The sequence below is a fragment of the Festucalex cinctus genome, chromosome 3 (assembly GCF_051991245.1).
Source record: "Festucalex cinctus isolate MCC-2025b chromosome 3, RoL_Fcin_1.0, whole genome shotgun sequence".
NCBI lineage: Eukaryota > Metazoa > Chordata > Actinopteri > Syngnathiformes > Syngnathidae > Festucalex > Festucalex cinctus.
In genome coordinates, this window is record NC_135413.1 from 22406132 (window position 1) to 22430589 (window position 24458).

General features: G+C 38.5%; 1 long non-coding RNA gene across 1 annotated transcript in view; it reads left to right on the forward strand.

Moving 5' to 3' along the window:
• Positions 1–24458, forward strand: part of LOC144016078 (uncharacterized) — a 71512-nt gene that overhangs the window by 4161 nt on the left and 42893 nt on the right. Inside the window, exons 3-5 of the long non-coding RNA XR_013282840.1 lie at positions 10941–11035; positions 20994–21119; positions 21232–21307. This is a non-coding gene — a long non-coding RNA (uncharacterized LOC144016078). The remainder of the gene's footprint in view (positions 1–10940; positions 11036–20993; positions 21120–21231; positions 21308–24458) is intronic.

Genomic DNA, 24458 nt, shown 5'->3' on the forward strand with positions numbered 1-24458 from the left:
ATTAGAGTGGCAGCCAATTTCAAGCATTTTCACTCATCTTTCAAGGCAAACAGAATGTTGCGTGCTATGACGATGTAAACATGGTGGATACCTTATGAAAGATTGGATTCCATTCTCACGTTAGAAAAAAAGTATGATTCTACCTTATTCCGTTTTTTAGTAATCACCATTTGAAAGTAGGTAATTGAAAAAATGAGAAAAAAAACAAGCTTTTTGCGAAAGATAAATTTTTCTGCACAACAGTGACTTTTGCTCTGTGAATTAGATTTAATGTGACACATGCTTTGATTAATCACGAGCCACGACATCCTGAAAACGTCACATTATCATGTCATTATTGCATTGAAAAGAGTTACAATGCTGCCATCGGCTGGCCGTAGTTAGTGGTTGTTGTTTTTTACGGGTCATTCATAAAACCAGAGCTGCCCAAGATGTTGCGCTGCCCATTGGAGGGAGAAAAAATATACAGTTGACGTCAATTAACGTTGATGGCAGTACTAGTTGGGATTTCTGTTAATGCAGGAAAAGTGTTAAAAACCTAGCCCGAAGACTAAGCTCAAACTGTTTTAAGAAACAGTAGAACACTAGTGAAGATCGAATACAATATGTTCGGATTGTTTGGATTTGAAAAAACAAAACAAAAAAAACAACTAATAAACAACATTGGTGTTTGAGGTTGAAATTAATGCAAGCCCCCCCCCTCCCAAAAAAAAAAAAAAAAAAGCAAATATTTTTGTAATGTGTTTTTCCAACAATAAAAGTTGCACTCTATAATATTGTACTTGATTAATTGCATAATTAAATGGAATGTAAAGATTCTGTTTTCAGCGGTCGCAATGTATTTTGTTCTTACGTTGTGGCTGACACAAACCTCAGCAGCCTGTCGTCCTCATAGCGACTGATACAATTTGCCGTTCTCTTGTCTTTCGCTACTAATCACATCCACCCACTGGCCAGAAAACGCTCATGCCGCCAAATCACAGATGGCGTGTTTTTGCTGTTATCTCCTCGATCTGAGCTAGAAAGGACCAGAGCGGCCTTGTTTCTCCCAGGCCGCTGCGTGATCAATACGCACATCAAGCGCTGCGTGGAGATGGCGGAATCCTTTGAAGCGTGTTTGTGGAGCTGGATTTGCTGAGCTAACACGGTCCACACAGAACCCCCTTGAATAAGCTTGTTTGGCTAGCATCCTCCGTGTTTGAACAGGAACCGAGTGTATTCAAATGGAGAACAGACAACGCCACTCCCCTCTTTCGTCCTCAATACTATAAGCAGACAAACACAGCCACCCTGCCGGTTCTTTTTTTTTCCCCCCCTCTTTTTGTTCATCGGACTTATGGTTGACTGTGTTCCACCTCAAATATCCAACATCAAATTGTCTGTGGAAGCAGTAAAATGCCAGGATTCCCCACTGTGAGCACAAAAGAACGAGTTCATCTTTAGCAGAGTAGTTGTGATAGTTTTGACACTTTTGGTAAGACACCGCCATTTTAAAGTTCGTAAACAATGACGTGACGATGCATTTGAGCAAAGTTTTTTGCCGAAAAACAACTCCCACATAATACTTCCAATTCACACCGTTGCTTGCTTCAAAAATTCACACATTCCGGGGCATATATAGTCTGATTCCACGTTACTTACAGTACTCGCACAATTTGACATTAAATATCACCTTTTCCCCGTTCATTTTCAATGGGACTGACATTGAAGTCCCACTTTCCACGCCCTCTTCCATACATACAACTGATCATCATTACCAGCTCTGTGATACTGCTCAGTTCTTTTTATTCATGTATCTTTCAACTTCAATTAAAACTATGTAATTTTCACATAATTTATCATTCGATTTACTTCATAAGCATTCAGCTTAGCATTCAGCAATTGGCATTCAGCTTTCAGCATTCCCACACAATTTCTCCAGAAATTGCACTTAGTCTAGTTTTTCATATTCATTCTAATCGGAATAAATGACTTGACAGTGCCAAATAACGGATGAATAATCTGATTGGACGTTTAAGCACGTGCATTGATGCCGTGACATTATTGCTTTTCCTATTTTTGCATCTAAAGTTTGAGAAACAATAAGTGTTTAGAAATAGATGCAAATCCTTCGGCTTTAAAGAGTTACTGATTATAGAATCTTTGACTAAATAAATGAGTTCGTTGGCCTTCGCAGTCAGTTGAGGCTTATTTGAAAGTCAAATGTGGGAAAACGCTGACACGTCTTTGTCATCCCTCCCGAGTCGACACCACCACAGACTGCATTTGCATCCTTGTCTCTACCGCTCGCTGCCTCTTTTCTATTTACACTACGCTTGGCTCGTTTAACTTACATGACCCAGTGAATACATAACCCAGGGCCATTCAAAACATTCCGAGTGCCTGTAAGGGATCAAGCTAAACCACGTAAGCTGCAAAGACTGCTTCACTGCCACCAGCCTTTCGCCGTGCGGTTGCAGATGCGCTCGTTTGCTGCCTGGGAGGCCACCACTCAACAAGATGCATCAGTTCAACGCACTTACACGGACGCCGTGACGTGGCACTGAGTCGGAAAATCTAGCCCCTGTGCACAATTCATGGCTGTGTAATGATACACATTACTAACTTTTAAAGCTTTTTGATGGGGGTAGTCTTGTGTCCTTTCACACAACTTCCATTTCCAGCTTAAGGGTAACAAGCTTGCATTCAAATCTTCCATGACTGCATTGAATTCTGTTTTGGGCATTTTCTTTCACATCAGCAGTACTTGCCAAACACATTTCCCATGAAATAACTGGTAGTTTGGAAGGCGAGGTTGTATTAGATATTTATGTTTTCAAATGAGGAAGCTGGGGCATTTAAAAACGGCCCACCAGAGGAGCCAAGTTTGCATACGCAGCCTATAAAATCTGACGAGTGTCGACGGCAAACTAACTGCAGGCGCAATTAACAGTAGCCAGACAGGAAGGAAAAGAAGCTTTGGCGGTAAATTTGCTAGCAATATCATAAACTCTCTCTCTTTTTTTTTTTTTTTTTTTTTTTTTAAATCCCGTAGAAGAACTAAATATGCAAAAATGAGCGTTCTGGTTGTGTGTTTTATGTCTGCCAAGGGCAGTTGACGTGAGTCGCTGCTGTAAGATAAGAATTTCATAAGAGCTGAGATTAACGACGCTTTTGCACACAGGGGCGACTTTCACTGTTCTTTGTTTTCACTGAAGACACACAAACCACAAAAAGACAGAGCCAGTTTTAGTCTGCTTGAACTGGTTTTTGTTGACTTGAACCGGTTTTTGTTGACAGTCAATCAGTCAGTATGTTTATGTGCACAAATTAATCAGCGTGCTGAGTTTGGTGTCTCCACTTTTTGTTGCCTTATTTTTAGATACAGGGAGTCCTTGAGTTAAACCACACTCTAAGACCTAAGGCCTTTTGACTTTACAACGGTTATTCTCGGTCCGCCATTTTGGTCCCGTCCGCCATTTCAGCTCCTTGTCCGCTATTTAGCCCTTAGCTAGTGCTAGCGAGCGCTTGTGCACTTGTGGGAGTATCTTTGGCTTTTCCGCCTTCTTTTTTTCCACATCATTGCCCCACAGAAGAAGAAAGCTACATCTTCTATCAATGTTGGTCCAACCAAAAGAAAGGCAATTACCATGGAAACGAAGCTAAACATCATAAAAATATCGCAGAAAGAAGAGACACCGACGAACATCAGCTAAAGACATGGGATTCAGTCGGAGAGTCGTACAGCATCTTATTTTTTTTTATTTTATTTTTTTTATTCAATGTATTTTAGATTTTTGTTATGCAAATTATTTTGATGTAAATATTGACTTTAATAGGGAAATTTGACTTAAGTCGAAATTTGGGTAACATCGCTAGCATAGGAACGCAACTCGATGACTTCCTGTATTGTTAAAAAGAAAATTGGCTTAGCTAGCATGGCTCAGATGGTAGAGTGGTCCTCTCCCAATTCAAAATTTGTGGGTTTGATCTTGGGCACCTGTGGCCGTGACGCTGCGTCATCAGTAGGTGAATGAGAAGATGCTTTGAGTATCTTAAAGGTAGAAAAGTGCTCTACAAGTGAAAGTGAACATTATGCTTTAGTAGGCTAAAGAGTAACCTTATTGATTTCTTGACGCTATATAGCATGAAATGTCTGTCCAGAACACACCCCCGCCCCTTTTTTTTTCCCCACCATCCAACCCAGTTTTCTCTTCTTCTCCTGTGAATTAAATGTCGCTACCATCAAACTCCCAAGATCTGAGCATATGGCTGCTGTTTTGTTTTCAATTGATTTACTCTGGGTGTATTATCCAACAATTAAAAACACAAACAAAGTTAGAGTTAGGTATTTATGTGCAATTTAAAAGACTGATTTTAATCGATTTATGGCAATAGTTATTTATTTATTTATTTATTTTTTATTTCATGTGGTGACTTAGTGGCTGTAGCTCCCCTGCTCTGCTTTCCATTAGCACCTCGCCCTCAGCCTGGGCAGCTCCACGGCTGTTATCTCAATGATGTTCTAATTCTAGCCAAACACTTCTGTGTTTGACTCAATAGAGGCAGTGTAAGTCAGCAGAGTCAATATTAGCTGAGCACACAGGGTTGGTGTGAGGTAAAAGCGTGTGTGTGAGAAAGGATAGGCGGTTAAGGGCGCTCTGTTAGTGAACCTTGACTGCCTGCTCCAGTAACAACAATAAAGATAATAAAAGAGGAAGCAAGGCAATTCCTGCTTACGTTTGCCTCGCTTACTTCCTTTGAGTCCACCGACATTTCTTTTATCACCTGTTTTTTCTTTTTTTCTTTTTTTTTCATTATTCTTCACGAGGAAGTTATTGTTAGACTTGAGATTTCCTGCGGTCACTCTCTTGGCTGCCGGCGCTCATTGAGCTGACTTGGCGACGGTGAACAGCTGAATACTTGATGTCAATATTTTACTTCACATGATGGAAGATGATAATTATGATGGCAACTATTTGTTTTCAAATAATTAAGACTACAAAAACAACTGGAATTCCCTGTCTTAGGCACATAAAAAGTCTACCTTTACAAATACAGTAATGTTAGTGGTTTTCGAGTATCCGTTATCAATACAATATACTTTCTTTTTTTTTTATTGTAGATGCAGTTGCATCAATGTAGGGTTACTTACACCCACAAAATTAAAATTAAAAATTAAAACTAGCTAGCTAGCTAGCTAGCTATCTGGATATAAAAAGTCTACACTACCCCATTCAAATGCCAGGTTTTTGTGATATGAAAAAAAATGATGCCAAACAACCGAGATAATGTGGTTGCATAACTGTGCACACCCTTTTGTAACTGAGGCTGTGTTGAGAATTAAACAATGAAATTTAAACTCATGTTAAATGGGGGTCATAACAAACCTGCCATCAATTAGAGAAGGGGTGTCAAACTTAATTTTTGTTGTGGGCCGTAGTTATTTTTTCCCCTCAGTGGAATGTATGTTCACCTTGGTGGATAGCTAATGAAAGCTAATGAAGTGTGTGATCTAGTAACAAAATTTCAAAGGTTAAAGCGACTTGCAATGTTGGTATTTTTAGCAAAAACAAAAAAAAACACAAAAAACATGAATTTGACGCACATGATTTGCTTTTGCGGGCCATGTTAAATGGTGCGATGTGCCGGATCTGGCCCCCGGGCCACAAGTTTGACACCTGTGATTTAAAATACCTTTAATTGACCCTAAATGAAGTTCAACTGCTCTCATATATATTTTTTTGAAGGTTTTTTTTTTTTTTTTTTGCAAACACTGAATTACATATCAAACTGTTCATAAATCCTGTAACCTTTGACGAAGGTAGATATTTCCAGCTGAAGTAAAACAGCCCGAAGCATGGTGCTTCCAAAACCATGTTACCCCAAAATTATTTTTCAATTGAGTCATACATATTGTAAGTCACATTAATGGTGGAACCAGTTTAAAAAAAATAAATAAAATTACTTAGTCTAATTGCTTATGTTCTAAAAACTTGGCATTTGAAAAGGGGTGTGTAGACTTTTTATTAGGGATTTTTTTTATATCACTTTTTTTTCGGACCTATATCGAAACTCAACTCTTGAGTAGTCACGATGCGATACCATATACTGATACCAGTATTACATAACCCCCCCAAAAAAAATGACATGAAAATGAATGATTTTAAATAAAAACCTATAAATCCCAATATAGTCCATCCATCCATCCATCTATTTTCTTGACCGCTTATTCCTCACAAGGGTCGTGGGGGGTGCTGGAACCTATCTCAGCTGGCTTTGGGCAGTAGGCATGGGACACCCTGGACTGGTTGTCAGCCAATCGCAGGGCACACAGAGATGAACAACCATCCACACTCACAATCACACTTAGGGACAATTTGGAGTGCCCAATTAACCTGCCATGCATGTCTTTGGAATGTGGGAGGAGACCGGAGTACCCGGAGAAGACCCACGCGGGCACGGGGAGAACGCAATATAGTATTTTCCTTAAAATTGGATGAAATTAATGGCAATTTTCTATTCACCGTCACGATACCGATACCATAAAATAAGGCTGGTATCAGCACCGATACTGATACCTAGTATCGGTACTCGCCCATCTCTACTTTTTATATACACTATCTTGCTATAGATGTGACAACACATGGGTCTGAGAGGCTGCGGCAACAGGAGCAGACAGTCCTGCTCGCCTCAGCCTGAGGCCTTGTTAGCAGTAATAAACCGTGTAAACAAAGCGCGGCGTTGTATTTTAAGGTCATCGCAAACAGCAGCAATAACCTCGCAGTCAGCACAAAGTAGTCTCCCTGATGTGGCAGCACAATCTCCCTATTTAAATCTGCTGACACGCGGAAACGGCAACATGAGCTAATGCACTACTTAAAGAGCATAATCGCTCTTTCCCTTACTGTTAATGAATGCTAATTAGGAGTCTGGAGCAGTTTCTGGCATGTGCTGGCTGGCCCTCTAATGTGCCGTATTGTTCTTCTCCTCGCTTCAGCTCAGCACTAATGCTGCTGTGCCAGCTATTAAAGTCAGATAAGCGATCCATCTTTAACATTGCCAGCCAAAGCGACGCTAATAGCTCAGCCATTAAATTGTTCATTTCCATGGCTTCCTTTCATTGTTTTAGTCGTCTCTTTGTACGTGTGAGCAGAGTGCATGTTTGACACACAAGTGTGTTTCCCAACTCTAAACAACAGCCTCTCACAAGATGTCCGTCATAGTCATGCCAAGTCCTAAAAGGTTTTCAGGTGCGAGCCTTAAATGGTGAGACGTAATAATGTGATGTAATCCGTGAAATGACTCACTTGTAATAAGGTTAATCACATCCACACTTTTAACGAGCAGTCGGGGCCATATTAGCAGCCATATTATTCCCATTCCAGAGTCGTGTTGATTTTACTATTGATTTTAAGATCTGGCACTTATTCACAAGGCAATTTAGTCTACGTAGGCCACAGAGAATTGGCAGAAAAAGTCGAGAAAAGGAAGACAGAAGAAATAAGACTTTTCCTCAAGCTCTTAATTTTAATAAGTGGCTCTCAACACGGAAATAAGCAAATCACGGGGTGATAAAACTGTAATTCCAAGAGGCTACATGCTGTTCATGTACTTTTTGATGTTTTCTATTCTTTACTACTTTGTCTGTTTTTATAAATGAGTTAAATTAAATATGGATATCAATTTCTAAAGACGCACTTCAAAACATTGTGTAAATTCCAGAAGATTTTTTCCCAATTTCAATTCCAATGGCCCGGCTTCCCAATACAGTACTTTGTTACTAGGATGTGTGATACCGCTTTTTTTCCAGACTATTACCAGTATACCAGTACTATGCTCACTGATAGCGTTACCAAGCACCGATACCACTTGTAACTAGTACTTTTGATACATTAAATTTTCCAAAAGAGCAATGACAGATAATTAAAATAAAAGTGCGTTTCGTTCCCAACTATAAAATGACCACACACGCATAGCAATACCTTAAAGTAAGGCTGGTATCGGCACTGATACCGATACCTGATATCAGTACTTGCCCATTGTACACGTGTCATATCTGTATTTTCATTTTGCCAATTTGAAATTGAAATTTATATGTAACTGGGAGTGGGGACCAAAGGTGAAAGTTAGACTTAGGGATGGGCAAGTATCTATACCAGGTATCAGTATTGGGCTGCTAACTGGCCTTATTTCAAGGTATCAGTACTCGTAACGATGGCAGGTACCTGTATTAGCTGATCTCTTGTGGCCGTTTTATTAATCAGGAATTAGAAAGTAGACATTAGAAAATTGACATTAATTTCATGCAATTTTAAGGAAAATGCTATATTGGAATATATAGTTTTTATGTTTTTTTTTGTACCATGAAACTGTGGGTGAAGAACAAAAGAGTGTGTATCAGGGTTTTATTTCTCGGATTAAATAAACTTGATCCAAGATTTAAATAGAAAGAAAGATAGAAAAAAGAGGCACAGCAAATGACTACAACGTGTTGTACAGTAAATCATTTTTCATTTTGTGTCTGCTGATGAGTATCGATGAATAAACCGATACAAGACTGAGAGAGTAAATTCAACAACTTGATATTTTTTTGTCTGCCCACAGATGAAACCCAGTGCGTGTTCAGTTTATAGAGCATACATGAATAACGGTACTTGCGGTTGACCAAGCGCGTCCCGCTCTGTGGCAGCGCAACACGTGAAACGTGAACTTGTAATGTTGTGTCACTTTATTACTCTTCATCATGTTTCATTTGACTTGGAGGAAAGGTTTGCCATTTTGATGGATTCAACAGATGCTGGCGTTGCTTGCTTATATTTGCTCTAAAGAGAACACAATGAGTCTGTTAATAGACCTCTCACTGCTGTTTATACAAACTACACAAGGTAATTGTGTATGATAGATGGAAATGACTGAAGCTAAACATGACAGCATTGTTTCCAGGGTAATTGATAATACTTAAAAACACATTGACTCTGTGACCAAGAACACAGCGGTTAGTTGTGTAACTAATACAAAGCATATTAGACTCAAGATTTGGTTGTCCAACTAAAACATGTTCACAATCTTTTAATCAGAAACATAATTAAAAGCTTTTCTCTGAGAAATGGTTCGTGGTAAAACTGACATCATTTAAATTCACTGAGCTTCACATATCTTTAGGCTGGTTATTTCCATTATTTGTAAGAGCTACTCCGGCAGTTTGGAAAAAGCAAAAATTCCAACAAAGGGATTTTCTGTTTAATGAAATGAACTCAACGGAATTATCAGTCCTGTAAATTGGTATGTAAGAACATTACCATATGTAAACAATGTTATAGCATGAAAATATGTTGTGGTAAAACGCTTTCTGTCTGGATGTTTTCATGTTTCATTCTTTTGGACTGTGGTGTGAATGAAAAATAAGTCTCATGATCACATGCCAGTGGTGTGATTGTGAAGTGTGCACAACACAATGTCAACATATCATGTGGAGATTCTTGCCATGCGCACGCCACATTCAATGCTTGCTTGTAAAGAAAACAGCCCGATGTAGCACCTCCCGCGCGTGAATTCAGTTTTAACACATATTATGACATTCCCGCGTCAATGACGAGCTTTCATATCTTTGCGTAGTGGTGACGTAGAAAAAGGGAAAGTGTGAACCAAAGCACGACGTGATGTCTGTTTAGCTTCTTATCTCACACTAAATCCATACTGTAAGCAAACAAGCTACATGTGAATCAACAAAATCATGATTGACCTTGACTAGCATTGCAACTTGTTCCCCTAAGAATTTAGTAGCATTTACTTATTTTCAAATATATTTTTTTCCTGTGTATGTTGTGTATATATATTCGGGGGTGTCAATATTAGTGTGTTAATTTTGAGTTAATTTAAAGTTCTTCAAACGTGCGATTAATTGCATCAGACGTCAAAATTTAATAATAATGCATATATTTGTGGAGACTGGTCAAGTTATATTTTACAATTTTAAAAATGTGCAGAATTCCACAAGTTACTTCATGTTAAACATTAGATAGCTCTTAATATGAAAAGAAAAATGCACTGAGCTGTCACCGTCTTACAAATGCAATTATGCCATCTAGTGGCAGAATAATTACCTCACAAATCAATATCACACTCATTTTTTACAGTACATCTTTTTAATTTTAAGTCAATTTTATGAATTATGATGAAATTACTGTATTATTATTATTATTATTATTGTTGTTGTTGTTGTTAGCTCATTCACTGCCTTTGACAAGTATACTTGTCAATTGTATTTTTTAGAGCGGTGCTAAATGGGGGCGAATCTGAGCATGCTCCACTGTAAATATCAAACTTGGAAACAACTTTACTGATGCCCAACCACCGGTAGATGACATCATTGCCCCATTTTATAGGAAATAAACACAGTTTCAGAGTCCATGGGAGAAATGGCTGTATTTTGGCAAACCTACATTTTTCTGCTGTCAATTATAAAAGAACGGGACGGGACAAAAAGTAGGGAGTCTATTCTGTTATTTGGTAGATTCAGTTTATATATAATTATTGAATGGAATATCACGTGAGTATTGGAAATGTAAAAATTTTCTATAATGACTGGCAGTGAATGATTGTGAATGATTATTATTCTGAGTGTGCATCCCTCCACAAAACCGTTGCTGATTAGGAGCTTCATAATTCACACTAAATCCACACTGACAAACAAGCTACATGTGAACCAGTCACCTGCAAGCAATCACTTATGACATCATGTCCTCTTTGGTAGAGCTGCTGATTGACACCAACCGCATCCCATGTACCCGCTCAGCCGCTAACAGCTTAGCATGCGGCGGAATGTGGCTTGAACAGGTCTACTTTAATGAAGCGCACACAGCCGTGGGGCCGAATGGCGCCACCGCTTCATACAACAGACTATCATCATAACTATTATTACTATCACCATTTTTTTCTTTGGCTCTTTCATTTCTCAGATAGTTGCATGTGCTTGCAGGAGGTGGCTTCCCACAAGTTGGCTGCACCGACGTGAACTGCTGCAGGTGTGAGCGTTCTTTGGCGGACTGAGGAGGTATGGAAGGAGCGGTCCTATGAGGGTTAAACTAACACCTCTCAGGCCCAAGATTTCTTCGATAAGAATTCCACACAATACAAACACCTCAAGTCTGTCTTTCCTTCCTTTGCAACTCACAAATAGCAGGCACGCTGCTCTTGATCTGACCCCTGACAAGGATAATCCAGTAGCTTGTTACACCTCTTTAAGACGTAATTGCTTGCTGTCACAGAACAGGAATCTTTCCTCCCTTTTTACAAGGAGCATAACAGCCAACAGCATCAATCTTCTTTGTGGAGCAGCTCATCAACCTAAAAGGGCGGATAAGTAATCTGGCAGATGAAAGATAGGAGGAAACCCTTGTGAGCCAACACAGCCGAGAGAGAGTTAGCTTGTGGCGGAATTCTTTTGTGTGTTTCTGGGCGGCGCCGCACCGCACTGTTTGGCCCACGGCGCTGAGGGAAGAAGGGTGCAGCAGGCTTTACCAAACGTGGCCGCTGGAGAAGTTTACTGCTTTTGCCTGGCAGGCAGTTCGGAAGGGGTGTCACCTTCTGGGTGTCAAGACTTACTCGCCCTGAGCCACTGCTCGGTTCACCCGCAGAGCGGCGGCAAAGCATTTTGGGAGTGAGTGATTTATATGGCAGCTGGTGGCCACGTTTGTGCTCGTGTAACAGCTGACAAACGTTTCTGCCCTGGTTGCCTCAATGCTGTGAAGAGGGAAATTTGATGATATCATCCTGTCAAATGCTAACCTGTATTTATATTGAGGGAAAATGGGTCCCACAAGATCTCTCCTGTGGCTCACTGTAGAAATTATTATTATTATTGTTATTTTTTTATATATATATATATATATATATATATATATATATATATATATATATATATATATATATATATATATATATATATATATATATAGTTTAAGATAATACATATTTGTATTTTTTAGATAAAATATTATTTAAATGAACCTATGATTTTGTAAATATATATATATATATATATATATATATATATATATATATATATTTATTTATTTATTTATTTATTTATTTTATTTTTTAATGTTAGAGTCCAAATTTTTATGTTCAAAAAAGCTTTAGAAGTTACCTTAAAATGTCAGAGCCGGTGAGCTTGAAAATTTCACATGACCAAACTCTGGAAACAGGTAAGCAGTGACTAGTCGTTGCTTGAACCCTGAGCAACTGTGATGTCATTTTCAATCAAGTGGCAAAATGGCCGCCCCCTGAGAGGAGTAATAACGGGTGGCTTTTGCTGCTTAATTCATATTCCGTAAATGCCATATTAATTAGAATGGTGTGTTTGGACCAGATTTATTTTTTTTACTTCCCTTTTAATCAATTCATAAATTATTATGCCCTTCTATAATAATTAAAACGTGATGGGCCAGGGCTAAGGGCACATATGATTTCACCTTGCATATTCTGCCTAACAACTTCTGATCTCAGTGTCCACTAAACTAAAGATGTGCAGTTGGAGTATAAATTGGAAGTGCGGGGGTAAAAAAACAAACAAACATCACAAAGTAAAAGTGAGTCTTGTTTTTCCCCGGTATGGAGCCTACCTAAGTGGTCGGTGCCCAACCAATTTGTCTCACATTAAAACTTTCTGTTGAGCCGACTGTTCTTTTTCCCGATGACCAATCTTTCTAATCATTGTTCTAAAATCCCAAACTCCAGAGAGAAGCTTCAGAAGTGGAGCTGTTTGATATCTGAGATGAAGGCACTAAAGCCCCTGCAGCACACCAGGCGAGTGTAACCTTATTTCACGCTGGCTCTCAAATAGCGTCGAGAATTTGTGAGGCAGTTAGTGGCCGTCATTAATAACGACCCTGGCTGCCTTGACAGCTGCTGATTGGAATGAAGAGCAGTGCTACAGCAGACAGCTACAAATTTCCCTGACAGCCATGTCTCCATTACCGGGCGTCAGCTGCCAAAACAGCAGTAATCAGAGAAGAGAGAAAACACGCTTTCACACCACTGACACCTTCCTGTTGCCTTTACTGTAAGGAAGCATTAACGCAGCAACAAGCACATAAACACATAGTCTATTCCTTGCAGCAGATATAATTTTCCAACATAGTGAACATCTGTTGGCCTCATGTTTTCTGAAGGCTGTAATTGAAGAGGCAGCCCAAGATGGTTTTGACCTCTTGCCTGTGTCTATTTTAAAAAAATGCAATTAGCAACAACAACGACCATGTTTATAGCCACGAGAATCAACACTGCGCAGTACAACTTGTGATTTAAAATGACTACAACCTGTTTTGTTTTCAGCAAATTGATCTCATCTTGGTGTCCCCGTAAAGCGAAAATAAATGTATTCTAAATTTTACAAACTGGGGAAAAAAATAAAAAATAAAAAAGTGTTAGCAACCCAGACAAATTTGAGTGGTTAAAAAAAATAGTCAAATATACAAGATTCTGAAAAATCTGTGAAAATGAATCGTGGCTGAACTATATCCCACTGCAACAACGAGGCGCTCTAAAGCTACCACTCAAATCAGCTTTATTTATGAAGCACTTTAAAACTTTAATGATTGATTAATTGATAAAATATTCTTTAAATGAACTAATGATTTTGGTTTTAAAAAAAATAATTAAATATTTTTTTTAATGTCAGTCCAAATTTTTATGTCGAAAAAGCTTTAAAAATCTACTTAAAATGTCCAAAAAGTGACCATAAAATGTCCAAAAAGGAAAAAAAAAAAGCAGAAAATTACCAGGAAAAAAATGTCACAGAATTGCATATAAAAAGGCTATAAAAAAAAATTATAAATCATAAAAATTACCATAAAATAAAAATCCCCAAAATTGCCAAAATAGTCAAAAAGTTGATTTAATAAAAGGCAGGCAATTTTCATGCTCAAATGTTTTGCTGCTCCAGACAGATATTTTTTTTGTAGTTTATTTGGCCAAAAATGGCTCTTTTGAGAGGAAAGGTAAAGTTCGATAGGAACTTAATATGTAAATTTCTTTTTAGGAAAATGAGCTTCTTGAAAAGGCGCAGGGAGTCATGAAAGAAATACTAATTAAAACAAAAATGTACACAAAAACAAAAATGTGTATCTTTATACATTCTCTTTTACACTTGGTTCACATCTTTCTTCTTTTTCCCTTCTCTCTGTGCTGTGCACACACTCACTGCGAACAAGGCGCTCTAAATCGGCCACAATGGTGGACCATCTGAAAGAAAGAAGTTGAATGCCTTATCTCCACAATGGAGCTTATGGTGCTACATAGTTTTCACTCTGCACATTTTTAGCAATTTAGCAATTATCTTCAAACATTTAAGTATAATGTATGTAGAAACAAATCTAAAGGTCTTTAAATTTAGTAAGCGCTTGCCTTAAATAGGACAATGATAAAATCCTAAATGACTGACCAGTTTGTTTTTAGCAAATGAACGTCATCTAGATGGTTATGTTTTGATTCCCAAAGGTTAAATTTAGTAAAAGATTATGGCCTAAAATGGGCCAACAATGAACTGAAACAGAAGGCACAACATGTCTTTACAATATGGAAGCAAAACCACAACCGTCAAAAGTGTTATTAGCTCAAATATCCCAGTCAGGACAGGTTGTTTACTCTCCAGTGCCCACAAACCACATCTCTATTACACACAGGAATGTAACATCCCAGCACAGGCTGAAATTACAATTTAGCCTGAAATGTATGTGGTCAACCTAATTCTAAGTACATGTGTCATTTTTAGAAGCTGGAAAGTGACACTGGATGGAGCGCTGTGACATTGTGTCTTTATTTTCCTGCGCGAGGCCAAAGAGAAAGGAGCCAGATAAAGAAATGTCTTTCTTGGAAGTATAAAAGTAGATACGCTGATTACATTTCAATGAGTTGCTGTAGAGTAATGTAGTAATTTAACAAGAATAAGCGTCTACATCATTCTCACAGATGTACTCAACATAAATAGCAGGAAGGCTGTTATGTCCCTAAATGTGCATGTTGTACATTCTTGCGTAATGTGCTGATCATGAAGCTACTTTTTTTCCGACAGTTGTGCAGGTCCAGCATTTATTTATTTTTTCGAGGGTGGAGTCAGTGGAAGTCTGTGACTTTGAACATTTTGATCCCTGTAATGACAGAGAGCATTCACATGGATCATCCTGTCCACGCATCCCTGCTCTCCCCAATGCAACGCACGCACACACATAAGAATATGTGAACGCCATTATGGATTCGTACATGCACACAATGTGTGTGGCATCACCTGAAAATAATGGATTTCAAATCAAACAAAATACTGTTACAAATTATTGTGGCACTATCATAATTGTTTGTCCAAATCTCGACTCAAACATTTCAAACAGCAACGCCTTTGCTTTGACTTGCGAGCAAAAATTGGAGATACTAGCAACTTTATGGGCAGTGAACTCCACTCAATTCACTTATATGTAGCAATTTGACAAATAGTAATAATACATAAAATAGTATATATTTAATATATAAGACAATTCAAAGTATTTTACGTAAAATATTAAAAGCATTACAGAAAGACGAACAAAATGTCATCCAGACATTGCAAAATTGTGATAAAATCATCAAAAATTATTTGTATCAAAATTATTACAACCAAGCATCACACTAGATAAATTACAAGCAAATGGGAAACAATTCTTAAAAACAAATAAATAAACAAATGCTTCAAACTGTCTATTCAATAAAATGGTATGTAGTGTATATAAAACAAACGGATAAGTAACCTAGTTTAATGCTAGCACAGAATGAAAACCCCCATTAACAGGCTAATGAGTCACACCCATTTGGCGATGTTATAACAGGCAATAAATATTTGAACGCAAATATTTCAGCAACACACATATACAATCTAACAATACTCACAGTCATATATTCTTTACCCTTAGCAACAAAATGACATATTACTGCAGTTGTTTGAGTCACAGTAGATGTGAAACTCTTCTTCCTTTGTGTCTGCATAACCGCATACTACTACATTCTATTTAAATATACTACTATATTACTCTAGTCTTTGTTTTTATACAGTGCTATTCCACATCAAAACATTCATTACTAAACTTAGTTTTTTTGGGGGGGGGGGGGCTGGAACGGATTTTTGGCATTTACAGTCATTTCAATAGGGAACGATGATTTGAAAGGGAACACAATGCTAGTTACAAGATTAAAGTGAAAAAATTCCACTGCCAGCTAAGATGACACCAAGGGGAGATATTGCTAGGCGGATAGTGTAGTTTTCTTTCCCTTTTTTATTACACTAGGGTAGCGTAAAGAAGCTTAAAGTCATCAAACACTGTTCTTGCTGTCCCATTAGTGCCATGCTAACATGGTGGATGATAGCCATGCATACCTGCTAGTATCTGTTCATAAATGATGGCACAGTACACTGTGGCAAAATATCATAAAGGTGGGACGCTCACATTATTCTAGCGCCTCACTAGACGCACTCTCATGCAGCAGAAGCAGTCTTGATATTGTGAGATAAACATCTAGTCAGGAATGTGTTGCAGTAAAATAACAGCTTCCTCTGTGAAAAATGATAAGTAACTTTTGTACATTTTATCCCTATTTTTCTTCTTATTTCCCCAAAATTCAAAGAAAAAGCAAAAAGCATGCATGCCGACATCTTGCATGATGCCGTGCAGGAGAGACTTTTGATACGTCTTTTTTGCACTGTACAGTAACATTAAACTTTTAATGTACCCCATACTCTATTTGAATATTTACTACCAAGTTTTACTGATGACTGTTCTATTTCGGAGATTCAGCCTCTTATCTCCCCCCAACTGAATAAACAAACAAGCCCACAATGCACATCAATCCCCTGCAAGCACTTACATTTGACATGGACACACATGCATAAAGACTGCAGAGCCGCCACAGGAGGTGGCAGACAATCAAGAATGGGAGGCTTCATTTTATAGCCGCCGCTTCCTTGTCAGCTTTACTCCGAGCGGCAATAAAACACCCCATAATAAAAGCCACAATCCCGGCGAAGCAGCAGGACCGGAGCTATAGATAATCTACTCAGCTCACATGTCGCGCACTGCGTTTGCATTTCCTGTCCCTAAATTCATCACGCAGGTTTACTTCAGGGTTTTCTGGTTTGAAGCATAATGAAAAGCAGCGAGACGAAGCTTATCTGCTGGATCCACTTGGGCAAAGCAATATTGTGACCTCCGCTACCTGTGGGAGAACAGGCTGCTTAATTAGCAGCTTGTGCATTGTCCAAACATGATCTCCAGAGAGACGACTTAATTGAACCTCCAGGTGAAAACTAATAAGATTTGTTGAGTTGTAAAAAAAAAAAAAAAAATGCGAACATTCTTATCACACATTACACATATTGCTACAATTGTACAATAAAATAAGAATTATAACAAAAAGGTACTTAAAAGGTATGATATTTACAAGATATACCGCATAAATTAATTTGATGTTCTTGTGTGCTGTTAAATTGTTGAGCTGAATGTAAAACATCAACTGCAAACTTAGTATGTCTGTCAATAAAGCGAAAGTGGTTAAAAAAAAAAAAATCTTTACAATATGTTTGATGCAGTCCCACTCCATTAAACACGGTATTTTGATTAATATTTTGTTTGTGGAATATGAATTAAGCAGCAAAATCCACCTATTTTGTCGACCTCAGGGGCGGCCATTTTGCCACTTGTCAACTGAAAATGACATCACAGTGCCGAAGGGCTCAGGTTGCGAATGTCACATGACCAAACACAGAAAACAGGTGAGTCATGATTGGTTCTTACCTGAGCCCTTCAGCAAGCAGAAGAGTTTGCAACTGCAAATGTTGTTACCTACAATATAAGCTAACAGTTAGCCAAGCTTCAATTTCATCTTTGTCTAAACTAAGGTTACTACAAGAAATACAATTATCACCACTACTGCTATTTCTTCAATGAAACCTCGGCTTTTGTGCTTAATTCGTTACAAAAATTATTACTAAAACCAAACCTTATGAAAACTGAAGCAAAACTTTCAATAACAAATGTTAATCTAATTCATCAGTTTCAGACACCCACAAAAAATACATTTTATGAGAATAACTATAGTTTAACATAAGTTAACACACGTCAGTCATCACAATATAAATGACGAGGATAGTTTGCTACTGCATTGTTGTTACCAGATAAGCTAACAGTTAGCTAAACTTCTTTTCCTTCTTCCATTTAACACTTTACCGCTAGTGTTACTTCAAGAACTATTATTATTACTACCAGCACTATTACTGCCTCGGTTTTCATGATTATGATTAAAACCAAATTACTATGTATATGAAAATGCAGCCATTCCTCCCATAGGAACTAATGTAAATCTCAATTAATCTGTTCCAGACACCCAAACATAACAAAAATACATTTTTTAGGCAATGAAATAAACTTAATGATAGGAAACCAAAAGAAACCTCACGCTAATGTTCTTAAAAAATAAAGAAAATAAAAAAAATCACTTAAGAAATATTTTAAAGATCAGCGTCTCCTCCCTGTCGCCTACTATTGACTGCAAGCAGCAGTGCCAGCCCGAGTCCGCCCCAGATCCACGCCTAGGCCTCCAAAATGCAGCTGCACCACCAGTCTACTGCTCGGAAGACGAGTTCACATCTATAATGTCATTAAAACCCTCAGCTGCTCTCGGCCTTTCCCTCCTCCCTTCTTTTCGACTCATACGACTGCTCGCACCACGCCGATCACACCAATCACGCTTTGATTTACAGTATTTACACCGTCCCCTTGCACCCGCTGTGGCTACGAGGGAATGCGAGGAATGGCCCGCCCATCCCCTGCAGGCAGCATCCCAGCTCCATGTGAACCAATCAGCGGAGGTAGGGCCAGGCCGCAGAACACTTCTTCCCACTTGGCAGGCTTCCCTGTGGTGGCTCTGATCACGGCAGTGTTAACAACACGTGACCTGGCCTCACAGCCCGCAGTAATTGAGGTTACATCCTAGGCAATAGCTTGATGAATAATTAAAAGGGCAGAAACAGAACTCAGAGTGACTTAGCCAGTGCCCTGGGGTCTAATAACGTGCCTGGACTGTATTAGGTAATCTATCCAGTGGTGCCAGTTAGTGTCGCACCCATGCGTACACACCTAGCACAGAAGCACGCAATTGGGTCAAAGTAAAGGCAACATAACTAAATCATTGTCAGGGTCAAGGCTTTTAATATTTCCAGGTTGGGTAGATACACGCACATTTTCAACACCTAATCAAAGACGCGCTTGTGTGTTTACTGCGCACAAACGTGTAACAAGAACTACTTTGTGTCCTTGACACATCGAAACCTGAGCGCGGAAACCCGAGCCGCATTTATAAGTTGCCATTAAGCCCGCAAAGGTGATAAACATGCATCTCCATACCAGCGCACACCGTTAAAGCGGCTAACGTCATTCGCAGAGTGACGGGGGTCATTCGCGCTATGCTAAAATATGACTTGTTTTATGGACTGCACCCGCCCGGAGGATAAGATTAGAAACTGTACAACTTACTGAATATTTTCTGGGAGGGGGAAGTTTGTTTTAAAATCCAGTGTCATTTGCAGAGTTATGTAGAAATTTAAATTAAAAACTGTGGTAAACAAACCATATACAATGACCTGAAAAGAAAGTTTTTTTATTTTTTTAAATTTAACTCATTCACTCGCAGCCATTTTCACTGAAGCGACCCCTTTTGCTCGCTGCTGTTTTACTGGATTTTGACTGACTTTGCTAGGCCCACGTTCTGTAGCTATAAAAACATGGAACCTACCAAAAGAAAGATTAGAATCTCTTTTTCATCAGGGGGAAAAAAAGTATCTGTTTCCCTTTTGCGCTATATACCATACCACATACCATTAGGATGTAGCTAAGTTGCATAATTATTCACAAATCTGTTTAAAACAGAGGGGAAAAGAGCCTTTTGCTGCATGGCCCTGGTTGATCTCTTATACTCTGCTGCCACCTGCTGGCCGTTTTTTGTAATAACTACTATTGCTTCAAGCATTCTCTTAAGTTCAGAGGCATCAAAGCCTTCTATGTGCTGTAGCATTAAAATAAAATGTATAAATACGTCTTTGGGAGCATGATCATATTTAAAATAAAACATATTTATACATTTTTGGGAGCAAATGAGTAAATAAAAGGCCGTAAAAGTGCAGTAACTTTATTACATAAGGTAAAACTGTGCAACATAACGAACTGAACTGCTGAAGCAAACATTTAAGAAATGCAGTACATCCCACTGGACATGGTCGAGTACATCAAATTTATCATACTGTATACTAAATGGCTACAGTAAACAACCCTCCATCGTGGGGTGTTATGTTCCAGTCCACCCCTAAAATAACACACTCCCTGCCCATGTTTTTATTGCATTTACAGCACTTGGTTTTATATTTATACTTTAAAATGACACCAACACAATAAATAAGACGAAAATATTTACAGTTTAAAATAAGTCAACAAATCCCAGTTTATTCCAAACTCCCAAACGTAACTTGTCTCAGTATACATAAATAATCATACCCAAAGATGTACATTATAAAATAAACTGATAGCTATTGCTTTTTGTAGGCATAAAACGCAGGATGAGAGAAGACTGAGACATTTAATAATCTCTTTCTAATCTCTTGAGCAAAAATGAGCCTAATCTTGAAATATTTCCTGTTTTATTTTCACTCTTCTTCCAAATGTACTATGCAAAAAAGCAATAGTGTTTCGCCATCTAGTGACTGACAGTGGAATTACATCCAAAATAAACCAAATTAAGTTGTAATTTGAGGATTTACCCAACTTAATCGACTTGCTAAAACTGAAATTAGAGGTACAAGATGGGGCCAGATGGATTTTTTTTCCCCCACAGATCATTTTCTTCCTGTACATTGAAAACTTCCCCTTAAATTCCGCAGTAAACCCCTGGCTTGTGATTGTACTTACACTAAAGCAAACTGATATTGTCATGGTCTGCAGGTGGAGAAAAACATGGCCGTTTCCGCTGACAGGTCCTTGTGTGTCACAGCTCCGGCAGTAAGCAGAGGGGAGCTGCCAGTAGGCGAATAATTAAGACCTCTGTCGAAGTGACAGGGTCACTAGGAGGTATGCGGCACAGCAATACTCCTCTTCTCAGCTGCTTCCTCTGCGAGCTGTCACGGCTCGGGCGTATTTATAGCATCCTAGCAAGCACTCTACTCTCCCCTCCAACTTGCAGACAGATGTCACCTTCAAGCCACCGTATCTGGGACAAAACACAATGCTGTCAGCATCTGAACAAGACGCGTGCGCAGGTACTGTACACGCCTACGCACACACAAGCAAAAGAACAATTGGATTCTGAAGACATCATTCACTCCTCATTCACTTTGATTTCTACTAGGTATGGAGTCAGGACTAGCATTTCCATTAGACCACATGTAGACATAGTACTGTACATGGTAGCTTGGTCTAGAACAAGGATGACATGAAATGGCATTTATGATATGGACAAAATATGTTCATGAATGCTTTTATTGTACCGTTGTACATCACATCTTATATATTTTATGCTCAATGCGTTTGTATACAATACAGCCATCAACAACAATAGGTTTGAACATTAAAATATTAACCACATGTATTTTTTTTTTCTCAATGCAAAGGGCTTTCATGCATAAGAATTACCATTCAAGGACAGCACAAAACTGCTGAACAGCAAACCAACATGAAGTGCAAGAATGTATTTTGTCATATTTCTGTCACAAAATTGAACTCACTCAAAATTTTAATATTCCAATACTGTACTCTTTGTTCTGCATGCCATTCCAAATTTGCAAAACATAAATAAATAAATAAAAAATAAAAATCATTAGGCCTTCTCACATTGTAGTACATTGTGACACAATTGCAACAAAGTGATGTCTGCCATCTAGTGGTGAATGCTGATATTACAACTTAAAACTATACAGTGGACAGTGGGAGGTAATGGGAATAGGGTTTGACCCACACGTAGCAAAAATCCTCATAATTGAAATGCATTGGATTTTTTTTTCAGTTGAAAAAAATATTGTGGGGAAAATAGGTGAATCAATAATAAAAATAATAATAATAATAATAACAATAATAATAATAATAATAATAATAATAATAATAATACATTTATCCTTTGTTTCCTCCCTGGAATTTCTACCAGTATATTGAATGCGGCCTTCGTTAACTTCTTATTTGTAAGCATTTTCGTACAATCTCAACATTTAATAGAATTTTTCCAAAACAAAGTCTAACAAAAAAAAAAAAAGTGTTGTGGTAATTCAAGTGACTTGTAAGCCCAAATTGAACCATGAGTGGACAAAGTTCTTTATAAAATGTAAATAGGTGCAAATGGGAGCTTTCTTGCTGTGCTATTTGAAAGAATTTGTTCAAGGGTGGTCATTATGTCTCAAACACTGAAATGTTATTTAAAATCACACTTGGCAGTACATTTTGGTTGAACGTAATCAAAGATGCACAATAATTGGGTTCTCTACTCGGTGTGTAAAAACAGTCTACAACAAGTACACAAAGCCTCCATTTTTTCCCATCATTATTATTATTTAAATCAACGCTGATGCCTAAAGCTACAAGTGTGAGACTTTTAATTTGAGTCCTTCAATAAATAATACATTTCACTGCGTTCTAATCCTTGTGTGTTGTAAACAAGACAAACAAGGCCTCATGGCGCACAACAGAGAGACTCCCAAACTCATTTGAATTTCAACACAAAAATATATTTCGAGAATAAACACGGGGAGCAGCATAAACTGCGCGTGCGCTCGCGCGCGCGCGTGCATGATGCAGTTGAGTGTGTCGGTGCCTCAGATAAGAGACAACTGTGTGAAGTAAGCCGAGCTGACTGAATGTGTTGACATAGCTTTAATTCAGCTTGATACCAGACACCAGTAGTCCGTCTGAGCCTCTGAGTGCACCGGTGTTAACCTCTCAGAGATACACACTCAAAATATACAAACAGCAAGCCTGACTGGCCAGCAGGGATTAAAATAACTTTTTACGAGTGCGGCGTTCGTAGCGACACCTTCACCACATTGGCAATATGACTTACTCAAGCATATCAAAGAAGCACTTCATTGAGGAGAAGCTACTCGATAATAAAGTCAGAATCATATTCATCTCTCTCTCTCCCTTTCTGTTTGTCAAAGGAGCAGTAAAGTTCAGTTACAACGTACTTTACAACACATTAACATCCTTTATAGCTGCGTGATGCAATTTATAAATCTGGCTACGACTTGATCCCTTAACCTTAAACAGGTTGCTAATGTGTCAGGGCATCTGGCTCTCAAGGCTAGCCTGAACCTGTGGATGAAGTGTTGGCAACTCAATATCAGCATTCCTCGCAGGCCCGTCACTGCCAAAGTGGGTTTCTTTTACTGCCGCGGTGGCGATAATCAGCTGATGCTGGCTGTCGGTGAACGCGGCCACGGGACGGCCTTGCAGGATACTTGATCGTCCTGCTGACAAGCATCGCTAACCCCAGCTGCTAGGGTGACTCCTCTGTCACGGTCGGGGAGGTGGAGAGGCAACAGGATCCTGTTGGGCCAAGTGGGAAAGCGTAAATATCTTTGATCCCCTCCAATCCTCAACCTAAAAAGAGACACTTGTTCGTTTGGTAACCAATCGGAAAGCTTGCAATAAAGCCCCCCACGTGACCATGGCGGCCTCGGTGACCACGGGATAAGCCAACAATCAGGTGCTACATTGTTTAAGTGCGTTAGCTCACATTAGATCACAATTGAGAAATGTTGCAGTACCCTTCCAAATGTGTCCTCTCCATTGTACACACAAACAAACATCCCTATTCAATTTAGCACCCCAGGCTATGTTCTGAATGATTCCCCCCTCCATTGCCACTTTACATACACTGACAAGAAATGTCAAATAGCTTGTTTTAACATTATCTTTAATTTATAAGATGATATCACCTAATTTTAATTATTATAATGAAAACATACAAATGAAAACCCAAGTAATTGATTGATACATGTTTTCTCATACTTTGAATGTATAATATAAAATGTATTTTTGTCTGATATGCATATGACAGTCAATTGCATACAATATTTTGGTCAGCAGAAGCCAAGAAGAAGTCAACTGCCGTTTAATGCAGAATGTGGGAATGCTAAATTATGGAGTAGTCATAATAATGTGTACTTTTGACAAAGATGTCAAGTTTTTACCAAGCTGTACAAGCTTTAGACAATTTGGACTGTAAAACAACAAACGAGGGTAAAAAGAAAACCTGGCATATTTAAGGATAAAAAATAATACAATTTTGATTGACTAAAAGCAGGGAAAACATTAGCGATCCACATATAAATACTACTACAACTACTACATCATTTGTAGTCATGTAAATTTCTTCACACTTGATTCAATGTTGGTGTTTCCATTTTTAAGCGTTAAAAATAA